The sequence below is a fragment of the Hyaena hyaena genome, unplaced genomic scaffold (genome assembly GCF_003009895.1).
Source record: "Hyaena hyaena isolate Hyena2069 unplaced genomic scaffold, ASM300989v1 scaffold_841, whole genome shotgun sequence".
NCBI lineage: Eukaryota > Metazoa > Chordata > Mammalia > Carnivora > Hyaenidae > Hyaena > Hyaena hyaena.
Window position 1 is genome coordinate 240,513 of NW_024081474.1, and position 15,643 is coordinate 256,155.

Sequence of the window (15,643 nt, forward strand, 5' to 3'; positions counted from 1 at the left end):
GACTGACGCAGACGAGATTCGTCATGAGGACTTGGCAGAAACATCAGGTATAACAAAGGAAGTTAAATATACAGGACTTTAAATATGTAGCTCTTGTCAGGAACGAAGTCCAGCGAAATCATTTGGTGCCACAACAGATCTCTTAACTCCTTCCTTCCTCTCTAACGCAACCCGGATCCACTTCCAGCCACGCCATGTGGGCAGATATAGGAAGCTGTCTCCTATTAACTGCCTCAATTTCTCTTTTGCATCTTGTCCGTATTTATAGAAGGAAAAACTTGACCAATTAGAAAACACAATTCAGCTTGTTCAGTTTTAATGTTTAATGAAAACTGTTCACTGTTTAACATAAAATGTCTTGGGGCGCCTGGGTGGCTCAGTCAGTTAAGCGTCTGACTTCGGCTCAGGTCATGATCTCACGGTTCGTGGATTCCAGCCCTGCGTCGGGCTCTGTGCTGACAGCAAGCTCAGAGCCTAGAGCCTGTTTCGGATTCTGATTCTCCCTCTCTCTCTCTGACCCTCCCCTGTTCATGCTGTCTCTCTCTCTCTCAGAAATAAATAAAACATAAATAAATAAATAAATAAATAAATAAATAAATAAAATAAAATGTCTTTCCATACTCCACCTTCCACCTATCACCCTCCTGGAGGAAAATAATCCCCTGGGCATTGGTGTCATGCAGCTGTTTATGTGACCTTGAAGATATCCATATGTCACAATGGACAGTTAGTTACTCCTTCACCAACACTTACTAAGCATTAGCAGATGCCAGCCCCATGGAGCTACCAGATGAATGAGACCCAGATCTGCCCCCAGACCTGAGGATTTGTAACCAAGATGGCCACATAAACATAATTGTAAAGCAAGTGGTAAGTGCTGTGATTGACCTACTCCTAGGGCATAAGGAGAGAACAGAGAGGTGAACATTAAGCTAGCCTGGGCATGGCCAGGAGATGCAGGGTGAAGTGGGTGGTAGGGAGAGAGAAAGCAGAAGCTACAGCTGAGAGATGAGGTGAAGCTGGCTTCATGTTGACAAATCAGAACTGGGAAAGTGACCTTCCAGCAGTTTGTGACTGAGCCTCAACAGTCCCTCTCTTCCTTTAGGCCTTCACTTAGCAGCCATGCCCTTTTCCTGGATTTCTGTGCCTTCCTTCCCCACCGTGTTCCCACCAACTCCTAACCCTGACTTGACTCTGTTCTCACTATGCCTATAACCCCTCCTCCCTGTCCCCCAATCCAGCCCTGAGAGTGTTACAGCCTCGGTAGAGAGGACAATCTGAAAGGAGAGGTTAAAAAATGGTAGTGAGCTTCCTCTCCTTTTTCCGGAACCAGCATTTGTTGACAAGCTGTCTCTCATGGGCCCAAACTGAATGGTGGAAATGCATGAACTCCTCAAACTGGCTTCCATCCAAAGCTGCCAGTGTTATATCCTCCCCTGCCCAAGCAGGTCTGTCAGTCCTCAAGGCCACCACTGAGGTGGCCACTGTCTGTCCAACCAATGATGGTCCTGAGCAGGTACCCTTCCCTGGAGACTATCCACCGAACAGTAAGCATCAGCCCATGGCAATCTCTTTGAGTGGAGTTGTACTGTCCCAACCCATCTTACCATCTACCCTAGCAGCTCCAATCTGGGGCCTTCCTTCCAACCTATACATGCTGCCTTACATCTCATGGGTATGTACCCAGTTCAAGGGTGCTAGGGGCACTCACAAGTACACCGGCATTGTGGACGACAGACAAAGCCAAGGCTGGTGACTCAGCCAGTGCTTCCAGACCAGCCTAGGACCCTGCTTCCTTGAGGAGAGGTGGGGAGGTGAGCCCCACTGCCAAGGCACAGCTCTTTGGTATCAAAGGCAGTAGAGTAGAAATGGCTGTAGGTGCAGAGATGGGTGTGGCCCCCAGGGACCCTCAAGGAACCGTTTGCCTCCTCAAGATTACTGAGCAGAGCGGTGTCCCTCTTCTTTGCTTTCTATCTTTGGGAGTCTGGCTCCTTCCTTTTGGGATTCCATCCTATAGGTCAAGTGCTACACCCTCACCAGGCAAACCGGAAACAAGCAGAGATCTTCCCTGGTGGCTACACCAGGTACTGATTCCCATTTCTAAAGTACTGGCATCCTCCACTGGCCATTCCTGAGGCACCTGAGCTGCCCCCAAACCCCCTTCCCTGAGAGCTTATGCCACAGCAGACCATGACATCACCACAAGATGCTCAGTACCACATCCATTCTAATGCACTCAGGGAGGACGGGAGCTGGTCTGCTGGGAGAGTGCACCATGGAACCCCCCTCTTACCATGTGGGACTGTCTTAACACTTTGCTTTAGGCTTGCCTTCCATAGGCAACCACAAGGCTCCAGCTGTTTCATTGCTAAGTGTCTATGGAACCCTTGCTATAATAATGTCTTGTATCATGGAGGACACATGATGTGCTCCCGGGAGCTGGCCTTGCAGGAGTGGGAAGTGGTTTGTGTCTGGGCTGAGAAGACCTGAGCACTAGGCTGATGTCTTGTGCGATGTGGGCCAGGGCAGAGCCACTGAGGGTTTTGAGAGAGCAAGTCTGGATCAGAATTCTTTTTTAGGGAGTATGACCCAGTGTGGCTTACAGAAAATAAGAAGTTGAACAGAGGATTTCTAGGGCACTGAAACTGTTCTGTATGATGGTATGGTGTGTAATGGTGGATACATGTCATATGTTGATCAACACCCATTGGACATACAATACAAAGTCAACCCCAGTATAAACTAAAGACTTATGTTAATAACAATATTGGTTCATCAGTTACAAATAATGCATCACACTAATGAAAGATGTTAATAGGAGGAATTGTCTATAATGGTGAGAAATGCTCTCCTTTCCAAACAATTTTCTGTAAATCTGAAACTGCTCTTAAAAAAAAAGTCTATCAATTATTTAGAAGTCTTTTTTTAAAGAACATTTAAAACAATTTTTCTTTATAGTTTATTTATTTTTGAGACAGAGAGAGACAGAGTACTAGCAAGGGAGGGGCAGAAAGAGAGGGAGTCACAGAATCTGAAACAGGCTCCAGGCCCTGAGCTGCCAACACAGAACCCAATGCGGGGCTCAAACCCACAAACCGCAAGATCATGACCTGAGCCAAAGTCGGACGCTTAACCTACTGAGCCACCCAGGCTCCCCTAAAGAACATTTAAAAAATGTTTAATTCCAAAATAGCTAACATACAGTGTTATATTAATTTCAGGTGCACAATAGTGATTCAATAGACATGTTTTATTAGCAAAATAATACAATTGTTTTACATTCCTAAAAAAACTCAGGTTTTCTAAAATTGCATTTTGAAAGCAATTCTTCAAAGGGAGAATTGAGTTTCATTCATTTTTTCCTACCTGAATTTCAGTAATAAAGGTCATTTTTTAAAGTAAGCATAAATACACTTAAATACTCCCAACGTGGGGCTCAAACTCAACAATCCACACCTCAGCAAGCATTCTGGCCTTTGTGTCCGGTCTCTGCTCAAAACAGATAAGCTCTCCCCGCACTTCAGCAGCCTCAGGGTGGTGTGTGCAGCCTTCCACAGTGTGTGCAGGGCCTGAGGCATTGTTCTCGCCCTACTCCACCAGTACACCATGTGCTGGTCACCAAAGCCATGCCACTGATCTGCTCTTGCTCAGAGCCACAGACTTTTCCTCTCTCTGACATGCTCAATCTGAAGGATCCGTGTTTCCAATTCTGATTGCGTTAAAGTCACTAATAGCACTTTATAGCTCCTAAATCAATCGTCATTCTATGCAATTCATCTGAAAACCTGAGCAGGTGGCATGTAGCGATTGTTCCTAATCTGCTCCAGCCACTATGCGATGCCAGTGGATCCCATAGGCAGCCCAGTCCCAGGCTGAGGAATTTAGGAAAATCAGCCGGGAAAAGCCCACTAGGCATTTTGGTGAGAAAGTAGGCAAAGCTAAGAAAGCCTGGACAAATCTTCAGTTCTCTGTGGCCTCTCACCAGCTTCCCAAAGGGGTCCTCTTCTCACTTAGACCAGCATTCCCAAAGCATGGAACCCCTAATCTCTCCAGTGGGCCACAGGCATCTGGGGGGTTCAGAGGAAAAAGCAACAACACGATAGTAGTCAAACTTCTTGGAGATGTAAGATTGTAGTGACTTCACAGAAACCCTATTTTGTTCTCTACAACCATTCCATATTTAAATGTTGAGCATTTGGGGTACCTGGGTGGCTCAGTCAGTGGAGTGTCTGACTCTTGAGAGCTTGTTTGGAGGTTCTAGCAGGGGAGCGCAGCTACTCGTATACTCTTGACCGAGGAACGGTCCTCCTCTAGCGGGGAAGGTCGTCCTCTTCGACCGAGCGCGCAGCTTCGGGAGGGACGCACATGGAGCGGTGAGGGAGGAAGGGGACACCCGCCTAGCCAGCCAGATCAGCCGAATCAACCCTGGCGATCAATGGGGTGACAGATGTCGCAGCCAGATCGCCCTCACATCCTGGAGTGTCTGACTCTTGATTTCAGCTCAGGTCATGATCTGGCAGTTTGTGGATTCCATCCCGGCATCAGGCTTGGTGCAAAGTCTGTTTGGGATTTTCTCTCTCCCTCTATCTCTGCTCCTCCCCTGCTCTCTCTCTCTCAAAATAAATAAACTTAAAAAAAATATTGGGCATTTCTCATAAAGACAGCATCAGATTATCTTAAGTAACATTCAGTTGACAAAGTTCATTGTGGTTAATGTATTTTTCATACCACTGGCTGGTATCAAATTTGGAATCTTTATTATCGCTATTGGGTTATATTTGACTCAATTTCATTTTTCAAGAGGATTAGTGGCCCAAAAGTGTTCACTAAAGCACAAAATAGTGATGCAAGATATTGAAGTATTATATATCCTACAAATCAGAAAAATCTTATGAATACCCAAAGTAACTGTCACTCCAGAATAATACAGAATGTCAGGATTTATTGGTCAAGCAAATATCCAGGCGTGCTCTTTCACAAAGAAGTTGAAAATTGAAACAGTAGGAGATGAGACTCTGGGTCTCAGGGTCGTGAGTTTGAACCTCACATTGGATGTAGCGCTTACTTAAAAACTTAATAGGAGGGGCCACAATGAATATCTGAAAGCTGAATTTAACTAGATTGGAGCTTCTGAGTGCCCAGGCCTTCCTCAGCAAAGTTACAAAACCTGGTCAGAGGGTTCCACTGAAGCTTTTGAGTTACTCACCAATAAACAGTGGTACTTTTCCAGAAGTACAAAAAATTGCTTTCCAGGACAAAATGATGTATTGCTGAACACAGAGTAAAGACAAAAATGGCCAACCTGTTATTTAAAAATTTTACTTATTGAAGCAAAAATAGGTACATGTCATGTTGCTTTAAGAATCTCGTAAAGCTGTCTACAGAGTTAAATCACATATGTTACGTTCTACAAGAAACAAAATGAGCTAGTGGCCAAATAGTTTCATCAAAGATCTCTTTTTTCAGTTTTTTAAAAATGGTTTTTAATGTTTATTTATTTTTGAGAGAGAGAGAGAACATGAGCAGGGGAGGGGCAGAGAGAGAGGGAGACACAGGAATCCACAACAAGGCTACAGGCTCTGAGCTGTCAATACAGAGCCTGACATGGGGCCCAAACCCACGAACCACAAGAAGATCTTATTTTTTAAGAGAATTTTTATTTCATTTTTTAGAGTTAATTCATTAATTAATTAAAGTAATCTACACCCAACCTGGGGCTCGAACTCATGACCCTGAGAGCAAGAGTCGCACACTCTCCCAACTGAGCCAGCCGGTGCCCCATCAAAGGCCTTGTTGTACAACTATTAATAATATGCAATATGACACAAGCATTTCCAGTTACAGCTGTGAGCTGTTGATGTGTATGTTGTACATAAACATGAGGAAGAAAGCACAGTGATGCTTTGCTCTGTGTTACTGAACATGCAGTGAAAAGCCATTGGGGAGGCGGGTTGTAGGCAGAAACAGATGCCCAGGTGTCCTACCTCGGTGGAGGGAGCAGTGGAGGAGGGCTGTTGCTTCAGAAATGAAGGGCATGTCTCTAACTGCCTGCTCCCCAACCCCAGATGTCTGGTGAGCTGTGGGGGACTCACTCCCAGGAAGCTTCCTCTTGGTTGTGAAGCCGTAGGGACAGATACTGTGAACGCCACACACAAGTTGTGGCTGCTGCATGTCCACCTGCCCTGTAAAGAAATGGGGACAGGGCGAGACCACTGAGTGTACGTTAAGATGATGGACTGAAAGCTCCAAGTAATTCCATGCCTCGACATCGGAACAAAACCACAACACTGGGATGTTTTTTAAAAAGACGTAACACCAAGATGAGATTTGGAGAGATGCTAACATCAGACACACTTGTGGAAGCTGGAAGGTCAGTGGAGGAGGAGTTACTAATGGTTGGGAGCGCTAAGAACCGACGGCCCTCTTCGGCTTCAGAATTCTCAGAATGCGACTGCAGGCGACACCTTGAACTAAGGGCAGTGAGGAAGCTGGGCCAAGAGGACCGTTACTGAGAAGCTGGACCCTCAGAGGCCCTCCCTCACTTCACGCCTCTGCCTGTAACCTAACGGACTTCTCTCTGGAGAGGCTAATCCAGGGGCTACAGACTTGGGAGGGGCCAGGCCCAGCAGGGGGTGCAAGTATCACACGTAAGACAAGGAACAGAAACCCAAACAAATCAAGGGATTATGTGAACATACGTATAGTAGGTGCCTGATAGCGGATCCCTCTCCAGCCCCGCCTTCCTCCAACTCTGCAGCTCTGATTTATCCTGTCACAGTGAGATACTTAGCACCCTCCAGACCAGGGACGGTGGAATCTTACCAGCCCAGAAAAGGCCCAAAGATGATCACATTAGGGGATCCTCCCCCAGACGGGCTACCCAAAGCCTACAGGCCCCATCAGCGCCAGTAGAGTTTCCTGCCAGCTTTTTAGCACCTCATTTGTATCGGTGAGTAGACAGCCACAGCTCACCAGACATCTGAGGATGGCCCCTTTCATGGAAGTTAGGGGCCAAAACAGGAGAGAGAGAGAGACAGAGAGACCATGTTGAGAGAAGACAACTGCAAAAGACTAAATGTAGTGTTTTCAGAGGGATGACCTGCTGCATCATGAAGCAAGAAAGAGGGACAAGGAAGGGGGACACTCAGAACAAAAGCAGCTCTTACAAACCAAGTGCCCAGTCGGGTGCCTGCGTGGCTCAGTCCTTAAGCATCTGGCTTGGGCTCAGGGCATGATATCACGGTTCATGGGTTTGAGTCCTGCACAGGGTGAGTACAAGTTGGGCTTTGGGTAAACACGGGCCCTACTTCTCTCTCTCTCTCTCTCTCTCTTTCTCTCTCTCCCCACCTCATTCACTGGTGCCCCCTCTGTCTCTTAAAAAAAAAAACAAAAAAACAACCAAGTGCATGGTCACAAAACAGAAGGGTTAGAAGATAAAGGAGAAGAAAGTGCTCAAAAAGTAGATGAAAAAGACAGCTGGATTAAAAAAAAACAAAACACAGAGAAAAGGTGAACAGCGGGTCTTTACTGCACCCCAGGGGGAGGTTCTGTGCTCACCCCATCCTGAGATTGGGAAGTTGGCCATTGTGAACCGAAACTATAGGAAATAGAAAACATGAAGCAGCCTCCTACCCTGCTCTGCCCAAAGTTTTTCTTGCTGTCTGCTCTGGCCCACGCCGTGGTCCTACCAGACGCCTCAACCGGGGTCAGCTCCGTGTTAGCCAGGACTCAATCACAATGTCACCTTTGGCTCCCCACAAAGAGATGCTTGAAACCCCCAGGGAAGCAGAGGTCAGACCAGCCCCCAGGCGTCTATACATGTCGTTTTCCAGTGGAGCCTGCACCTGACTAGGTCAGCAGCATTTTCTCTCTCAGCTGCCCTTCCACAAAAAGGAAGTCATTTTCTGTCATAGATACATGACTCTGCTGACACTAAAGAGAAAAACAAGAGAATGATGTCCGCAGAACTGAAACTGAGTTCTCCAAACTCAGATGGTTACCTGAGGTTGGAGGAAGGGGATCCATTTTGGAGCAGTCCATCCAGAGGTTTCCAAGGTTCTGGGAGTGTTCTGTTGTTTCTGCTTTTTGAAATTAAAAAAAAAATGTTTATGTATTTTGAGAGACAGCGTGAGCAGGGGAGGGGTGGAGAGAGAGGGAGAGAAAGAATCCCAAGCAGACTGCACTATTAGCATAGAGCCTCACAAGGGGCTCAAACTCATGAACTGTGAGATCATGACTTGAGCTGAAATTAGGAGTTAGATGCTTAACTGACTGAGCCACCCAGGCAACCCTTTTTAAACTTATTTTTTATATTTTTAAAAAGTTTATTTATTTATTTTGAGAGAGACAGAGTGTGCAAGTGGGGGTAGGGCAGAGAGAGGGAGAGAGAAAGAATCACAAGTAGGCTCTGCACTGTCAGTGCTAAGCCCAACGCAGGGTTCAAGATCATGAACTGTGAGATCATGACCTAAAGTGAAACCAAGACTCGGATGCTTAACCTACTGAGCCACCCAGGTGCCCCTTTGAATTTGTTTAAAGTTTATTTATTTATTTTGAGTGGCAGAGGAGGGGAAGGGCAGAGAGAGGGAGAGAGAATTCTAAGCAGGCTCTGCAATGGATATGTATGTGTATTGTTTAAAAAATAAAAGTAAAGGGGGTGGTGCCTGGGTGGCTCAGTCAATTAAGTATCAGACTTCGGCTCAGGTCATGATCTCACAGTTTGTGAGTTCGAGCCCCATGTCAGGCTGTGTGCTGACAACTCGGAGCCTGGAGCCTGCTTTGGATTCTGTGTCTCCCTCTCTCCCTGCCCCTCCCCCGCTCACACTCTGTCTCTCAAAAATAAATAAAAATTTAAAAATAATAAAAGAAATAAAAGTAAAAGGAACCAGGATGTACTTAGCACCAAGTTAAAAACAGAACACTATCACTCAGGGTGCCTGAGTGGCTCAGTCGGTTAAGCATTTGACTCTTGATTTCAGCTCAGGTCATGAAATGGTTATGGTTTGTGAGATGGAGCACCACATCAGGCACTGAGCTGACAGCTCGGAGCATGCTTGGGATTCTCTCTCTCCCTCTCTCTGCCCCTCCCTCATCCTCAAAATAAATAAACTTAAAAAAATATTTGTGATGGTAAATTTTATGTTATGTATATTTTGCTGCATTTAAATTTTAAAAAGAGGGAAGCAAGTTGCAGGAGAAATCTGTAGGGAGACATATATATGTAAGAAAATGAGGCGGAGGGGAGAAAAAAGAAAAGCAGAATGGAAGAGAATGCTAAACATGAAATTCAGGAAGGTGGCTCTCCCTTGATGTGTAAGGGAAGGATGGCAGTGAGGGGGTGCAGAGTGCTGTTCCTGACATTCTGCCTCTCAGTCCAGGTTTTGGGCACATGGAACTCCATGATTATTCATTCTCATTTAAATGCTGACGTGCTTCTCTATTACGTTTTCTATGATCTACTCTCTATTAAAGAAACAGAACTCTCTTAGACTGTTTAGGCATTGATTTTTATCATACATCTGCTGTATGTATGCTGTATGTATGTATGCTGAATGTATACCATTCAGTACCTGCTTGTGATCATTGCTAAACTGGTGTTATTTTATAGATCAAAGTCATCAAAAAGAGCAGAATGTAAGTCACTTGGGTGATTTTAAATTTTCTAGTAGCCACATTCAAAAAAGTAAAAGAAACAGGCAAAAATAATTTTAACCATTTTATGTAACCCAGTATATCTGAAATAGTAAATAGTATATTTTCAGCATATAACCAGCATACAAATCCTTAATGACATATTTGGATTCTTTTTTCTTACTATCACGCATCTCAGTTTGGACTGGTCACAAATCAAGTGCTCAATGGCCACACTTAGCTAGTGGCCACCATATGGAACAGCGCAAACCAAGACACTTCAAACTTCAATTAAATACAGCCTGTGCTACCATACTGCATATGATTAAGGTGAATGAACAACATGTGTTCAATGACATCATTGGCCTGAACAAATCAAACTGAGAGACATCGACAGCCATGTCCAGTTTCACACAAGCACAGGCCATGAAGATACTCTTGATGGCCACTGGGCCAACTTCAACTGCTAGGCCTCCACTGGTTGTAAAACATACCCCGCTTTTCAGAGATGTTCAAGTGTGATGCTGATATAATACAGAGGTCACAATGCAAGATGTATGGGGTGAGGACTGGTTATTATTACAAAGCCTAACGACAATATGTGGAGATGAGACTGGGCGCATCCAAGATAGCAAACCTGGAACTCAAATGTTAGATTCAGGGGAAGAGCTTGCTGAGGTGGTCTTTTTTGTTTTGTTTTGTTTTTTATTGTTTGTTTATTTTCTTTGGAGAGAGAGACAGAGCAAGAGCAGGAAAGGGCAGAGAGAGAGAGAGAGAGAATCTAAAGCAGGCTCTAGGCTCTAAGCTATCAGCACAGAGCCCAATGCGGGGCTCGAACCCACGAGCCCCGAAATCATGGCGTGGGCCAAAGTTGGATGTTCAATCGACTGAACACCCCAGTCAGGTGCCCCTGAAGGTGGTTTCTACAACCTTGTCAGGCTGCTGGAGCATGGTTTAGGGTCTAAGAGGGTTAGTGAGCCCAGACAGCAGGAAAGCATATCCCCATGAGGAGGCCCAAGTGGGCATTCTCAGGGGACTTAGAAGCCTAATGGCTCCTGCAACCCAGCTCTCACCTGTGCACATTTTACCCTGTGAGGTACATGTGTTGGAGAGTGGGTGTTTGCAAAGACAAACCTTCCCTCTGTAAGACCCCTTCATACCTCCACTCTCCAGTGTTTTCTCTGGTGTTTGGTTGTAGTGGTAAGTTTATACTTTAACAACTAAGTCCTTTATTGTCATTGTATGGGGTTCAAGAGGGAGAGAGAAAACTCTCCATGACGTTTTGTATATCAAAAAATATGCTTGAGAGTCAGAACTGTTCCAAGTATCCTCAGAAGGGCCGATCCTGTGGCTGAGCACACAAGTAACTCTGTAGACACAAGAAGACATAAGGTTATCTTTCTTTCCCATGTGTATCTCTTTCTCCTCAAAACAGGAAGTCAGCCATGTCCTAACGGAATTGTTTTGACATTACAAAAGAAATGCATGCTTGCTGTGTAAAAACTTTGAACAAGATGTACAGTATTAATCAACAGTAGGGAGGAAATCTCCCATCCAGCCCCTTCCTATTCCCTCTCTTCTGTTGAAATTGGTAGGTGTCCTTCTGGATGATTTGCTATGATCTGATGACTGTGTTCGTATATCCACTTCATACACAAAACTATTTCTCTGCCACATGAAATACAATGTGGCTTTATTTGTGCACGTGGGGAATCATTGTACAATGACCATTAACATTTGTGGAGCATATTTTAGTGACACGTTTCTCCACACAGAGCCACAATGCTCCTTTAAAAATGTGAGTCAGAGCCTGTCACGTGGCCCGCAGTGGCTCCCTAGTTACCTCTGAGGAAAGCCAAAGTTCCGCGTCTGCCTGCAAGGCCCCAGGGCACCAAGGCTCTCCTCCCTCCTCTCCGCCCTTTCCCCTCACTTCCTCTGTTCCAGTCCTCCTGAAACTTGGTCTTCCTCCCGTCAGCCAAGAATCTGGCCCTTGCCCTGGCTGGTCTCTGTCTGGAAGCCTCCCATTTATTGTCAGGGCTCACACTTCCTATGCCCCTTTGCCCCCCAGCATTCCCAATCCACCTTGTCCCTGTAATATTTTACTTCCTTTATAGCACACAGACTTCGAACTTATTAATTCATTCATTTTCTTCAAATTTTCATTTAAATTCTAGTTAGTTAACGTACACTGCAATATGGGTTTCAGGAGTAGAATTCAATGATTCATCACTTACATACAACACCCAGTGCTCATCGTAACAAGTGTCCTCCTTGATACGCATCACCCATCTAGTGTATCCCCCACCCACTGCCCACTGTCAATACTCAGTTTATTCTCTAAGAGTCTCCTAGGGTTGTTTCCCTCTCTTTCCCTTTTCCCCCTTCCCATATGTTCATCTGTTTTGTTTCTTAAATTCCACATATGAATGAAATCGTATGGTATTTGTCTTACTCTGACTTCTTTTGCTTAGCATAATATACTCTAGCTCCATCTACATCATTGCCAATGGCAAGACTTCATTTCTTTTTGATGGCTGAGTAATATTCCTGTGTGTGTGTGTGTGTGTGTGTGTGTGTGTGTGTGTGTGTGGTGTGTGGTGTGTGTACCATTTCTTTATCCATTCATTAGTCAGTGGACATTTGGGGTATCTCCATAGTTTGCTATTGTTGGTAATGCTGTATCCTTTGGATAAATACCTAGTAGTGCAATTGATGGTTCATGGGGTAGTTCTATTTTTAACTTTTTGAGGAACCTCCACACTGTTCTCCACAGTAACTGCCCCAGTTTGCATTTCCACCAACAGTGCAAGAAGGATCCCCTTTCTCTGCATCCTCGCCAACATCTGTTATTGCTCGAGTTGTTCATTTTAGCCACTCTTGACAGATGTAAAGTGATGTCTCATCGTGGTTTTGATTTGTATTTCCCTGATGATGAGTGATATTGAGCATTTTTCATGTGTCTGTTAGCCATATGTATATCTTCTTTGGAAAAGTGGCTATTCATGTCTTCTGCCCACTTCTTCACTGGATTGTTTTTTGGGTGTTGAGTATTAATTCGTTTATTATATATATGACTTTCATCTATAAATATATATGACATTTATTATATACATATATGTGTTTCCCCTTGCTGGCATGTAAAGTTCACAGGAGCAGAAATGTTTGTTCTGTTTGTCAGTGTATCCCAAGGGCCTAAGCTGTGCCTGGTTAATAACAGGTGTTCAATAAATTATTTGTAAATATTTTACAAATATTTTTCCTTTGCACTTCATTTGCCTTTGTATTCATAAGGTCTATTCCAGTACCTGACACATGATAAACATTAACTGTTGGTGGATTAATGCTGTCTTGCAGCCAAAAATTCAGTCAAGAAGGAAGAAAGGAAAAAGAGACAAATAGAAAGAAAGAAAAATAGGAAATAGTGGACACAAACTTCCAGTTAGCGCCATCTGGTGGCACAACGGTACTGTCAGGCTCCCTGGGCAGGAAAGAACAGATTTAGTTGTGGGAATAAGATAAACTAATACCTTTATTTATTTTTTTAAGATTTTATTATTTTTTTTTAAATTTTATTTTGGGGGCTCCTGGGTAGCTCAGTTGGCGGTGGGCGACCGACTCTTGATTTTGGCTTAGGTCATGATCTCATGGTCCATGAGTTCAAGCCCCATGCCAGTATCTACTCTGATAGCACAGAACCTGGTTGGGATTCTCTGTCTATTTCTCTCCGTCTCTCTCTCTGTCTCTCACTCTCAATATAAATAAACATTTTAATGTCTACACCTAGAGTGGGGCTCAAACTTATAACCCCAAGATCAAGATTCACGTGTTCCACCGGCTGACCCAACCAGGAGCTCTTATAGTACTACATTTATTTATTCATTCATTCATTCGTTTATTTATTTATTTATTTATTTATTTATTTATTTATTTATTTATTTATTTTTGAGAGAGAGAGAGCAGAAGAGGGGCAGAGAGAGAAGGGGATAGAAGACCCAAAGCAGAACTGACAGCAGTGAGCCCGAAAGGGGTCTTGAACCCACAAACCGTGAGATCATGGCCTGAATGAAATTGAATGCTCAACCGACTGAGCCATCTAGGCACCCCCAGATTTTTTATTACTACAGTGGACCCTTGAACACCATGGGTTTGAACTGTGTGGGTCTACTTATATGCAGATTTTTTTATAAATAGAGTACAATCTGTAAATGTATTTTCTCTTCCTTATGATCTTAGTAACATTTCTTTTCTCTAGCTTATTTTATTATAAGAATTGTATTGTACAGTATATAATACATATAGCACCTAAATAGGTGTTAATTGACTGTTTATAAGGCTTTTCCACTGTGGTGGGTCGACCCCTCGAATCCCCCATTGTTCAAAAGTCAGCTGCATTTTATTTTATTTTGCTTTATTTTATTATTTTTTAAAAGTCTAATTATTTATTTTTGAGACAGAGAGAGTACAGGCAGGGGAGGAGCAGAGAGAGAGGGAGACAAAGAATCTGAAACAGGCTCCAAGCTCTGAGCTCTCAGTACAGAGTCTGACGCGGGGCTTGAACCCAAAAGCTGTGAGATGATGATCTGAGCCAAAGTCGGAGGCTTAACCAACTGAGCCACACAGATGCCCCAAAATATTTTTTAAATGCGCTTGTCTTTTTAATGGTTACATGGCATGGTCATTTAAATGATTTTTTAAAAAGTAATATCTTATTGATTTAATAACTGTTCCAGCCTTTTAATATTATGAGCAATTAAAAATGAGCATCGTTTGCACAATTTTCTGTTTACTCTTCAGCAAATATCCCTAAAAATAGCACTGTTAGTGTTAAGGGCCACATACTCTAGTGGACTTTGCTAGATTTTTCTCTAAGTTTAGATTAATTCTCACTTCCCTGAACACTGAATGAAAGTGCCAATTTCTCCCCACTCTTCCAATAAATAGACATTATCACTGTATTAACATTTATCAGCCTGATGATATTAAAATCTCAGTTTACACGTATTTGCATGTAATTTCCTGTGACTTGAACATATCCTTATGTTTGCTGACTTTGTTCACCCTTAATTGTGAGAATTTCCTCTCCAAGCCCTTTAACTGTTTTTCTATTATTTCTTTTTATTTTCTTCCTGTCTTTCTATTTCTTAATTTTAAAGTTTATTTATTTATTTTGAGAGAGTGAGGGCAGGGGAGGGGCAGAGAGAGCAGGAGAGAGAGAATCCTAAGCAAGTTTAGCACACTCAGTGCAGAGCACGATGGGCAGCCTGAAGCCATGAACTGTGAGATCATGACCTGAGCCGGAACCAAGAATGAGATGCTTAACCAAAAACCCAGGCGCCCCTTTTCTATCATTCCTAAGAAGCTGTTCATTCTTTCCTTAACGGTTAAAAAAAAAAAAAAAAAAAAAAAAAAAAAAGTTCCTGGGTGGCCCAGTCGATTAAGTATCTGACTCTTCATAGCAGCTCAGGTCATGATCTCACTGTTTGTGAGATGGAGCCCCATGTCAGGCTCTGAGCTAGCAATATGGAACCTGCCTGGGATTCTCTCTTTTTCTCTCTCTGCCCCTCCGCCAAATGCACTTATGCTCTCTCTTTCTCAAAATAAATCAACTTTAAAATATTAATTAGGGGCGCCTGTGTGGCTCAGTCGGTTGAGCGTCCGACTTCGGTTCAGGTCATGATCTTATGGTTTGTAGGTTTGAGCCCAGTGTCAGGCTCTGTGCTGACAGCTAGCTCAGAGCCTGGAGCCTGTTTCAGATTCTATATCTCCCTCTCTCACTGCCCCCCACCCTCTGCTCACTCAAAACAAATTTTAAATTATTTATTGTGACAAATTGCAAACAAAAATAGGATTGCAAAAAAGTGGAGATAAGAATATAATTTAAAAATTGCAAAAGAAGTAGAACACAATGAATTACAATGAAGCAGTTACACAGTCAATGATTATCAATCATGATCCCTAGTGTTTTACCATAGAATATCCTTAACCTAGATTTTGCTGGTTTTATACTTCTCCT

At 43.6% G+C, this 15,643-nt stretch overlaps 1 protein-coding gene across 4 annotated transcripts in view; it reads left to right on the forward strand.

Moving 5' to 3' along the window:
• Positions 1 to 777: 777 nt before the first annotated feature.
• The window catches only part of CUNH9orf153 (chromosome unknown C9orf153 homolog), a 28,543-nt gene continuing 13,677 nt past the window's right edge, over positions 778 to 15,643 (forward strand). For all 4 annotated transcript variants that reach the window (XM_039219816.1, XM_039219819.1, XM_039219817.1 and 1 more), the window contains exon 1: positions 778 to 870. The gene's annotated coding sequence lies outside the window, so the exon portion shown is untranslated. The remainder of the gene's footprint in view (positions 871 to 15,643) is intronic.